We start from the raw sequence: 1,901 nt of genomic DNA, 5'->3' as shown, positions 1-1,901 counted from the left end.
ATATATATATATATATATATAAGCTTTGCTGGTTTTTGTTTCTCTAGAGTACCCAGTCTAACACAACCAGTAACTCTTCTTTGTTTCCAGCTTTTGCATTGCAGTCACCAGTGATAATCAACACATCTTGATTGCATGCTCAGTCAACTTCAGACTGCAGAATTTGGTAAAAATCTTCAATTTCCTCATCTTTGGCTTTGGTGGTTGGTGTGTAAATTTGAATAATAGTAGTATTAATGGTCTTCCTTGTAGGCATATAGATATTATCCTATCACTGACAGCATTGTACTTCAGGACAGATCTTGAAACTGTCTTTGTGACAATGAATGCCACACCATTCCTCTTCAATTTGTCATTCCCTGCATAGTAGATCATATGGTTGTCTGATTCAAAATGGCCAAAACTAGTCCATTTCAGCTCACTAATGCCTAGGATATTGATCTTTATGAGTTCCATTTCATTTTTGACAACTTTCAATTTTCCAAGATTCACATTTTGTACATTACATGTTCCAATTATTAATGGATGTTTGCATCTGTTTCTACTCATTTTGAGTCATGCCACATCAGCCAATGGAGGTCCCGAAAGCTTTACTCTACCATATTGTTAAAGTCTCTACTCTGAGGAGTCAGCTCTTCCCCAGTCAAATTTTGAGTGTCTTTCAACCTGATGGGCTCATATTCTGGCACTATATTGGACAATGTTTCAGGGCTATTCATAAAGTTTTCCAGTAACATATCAGACAGTGTTTCACTACTATGCATAAGGTTTTCACTTGCCAATTCTTTGAGAAGTGGATGGCCTCTTCCTTCTTCTGAGTCTGTCTTAGCCCTGAAGCTCTGCTGAAACCTGCCCACCATGGGTAACCCTGCTGGCATTTTGCAACATGGTGGCATAGCCTCCAGCCTCACAGCAACACATATGTTTGAAGGTATTATAATTTTTAGAATTACAAAAACTCACAAGTATGCATTATAAATCATATATCCTAAAGCCTTTGGATTGCTTACTTTGGGCACAACATGAGGAAAAATCAGTAGTTAGAGAAGGACATCATAGTTGGCAAAGTGGAGGGTCATTGAAAACAAAGGAAACCCTCAAAGAGATTGATTGACGCTGTAGCCCAAAAATGGACTCAAACAAACCAACAATCATGAAGGTAGTACAAGACTGGGCAACATTTTGTTCTGTTACACATAAAGTTGCCATAAGTTGGGACCAACTCTGTGGCAACTAGCAACAAAAAATATCTCCCAAAATACTGTATTTCCAGTATATTCCATATCTCGATCATGAATTTCCCAGTATGTTATACTCCAATATAATGATTAGCAGCACGAATTTAAACAAAATATTCCACATATGTCAGTAATAAAGTTAAACACAAAAGATATATTTAGAAGTTACAAGTGGTGAATACTTTTTAAATTGTTCTTTCTTGTGCTAGAATATGAACTTTCTAACATAAAATTATGAGAAATTATCTTTTTAAAAGGGGAAACTCCCAAGACTTCCGAAAGATAGCCAATATAAACAAAATGAGACTCATATAGTCAACAGCAAAAAAATAATAATAATACTGGCAAAAGTTCTGAATTAAACTGGAAATATAACCAGGACAATTAAGACGATTATTAGAAGCAAAAGGAGAAAGACCTGTGGCAGTTTAAATGAATGAGCTAGAGTTACATTTTTAATAAAGAATAAATCTCAAAACTATTACGTTGATTTCTCAACATAATAAAGGACATTTATGCAAAACCAACAGCCAACATTATTCTCAACGGAGAGAGACTGAAACCATTCCTCTTGAGAACAGGAACCAGATAAGGATGCCCGCTATCACCACTTATATTCAGCATTGTACTGGAAGTCCTAGCCAAGGCCATAAGGCAAGAAAG

The sequence above is a fragment of the Orycteropus afer genome, unplaced genomic scaffold, assembly GCF_000298275.1.
Source record: "Orycteropus afer afer isolate SDZICR_OR568_19922 unplaced genomic scaffold, OryAfe1.0 scaffold00919, whole genome shotgun sequence".
Classification (NCBI taxonomy): domain Eukaryota; kingdom Metazoa; phylum Chordata; class Mammalia; order Tubulidentata; family Orycteropodidae; genus Orycteropus; species Orycteropus afer.
The sequence above is the reverse complement of the archived record's forward strand: the minus strand, read 5'-3'. Positions refer to the sequence as shown.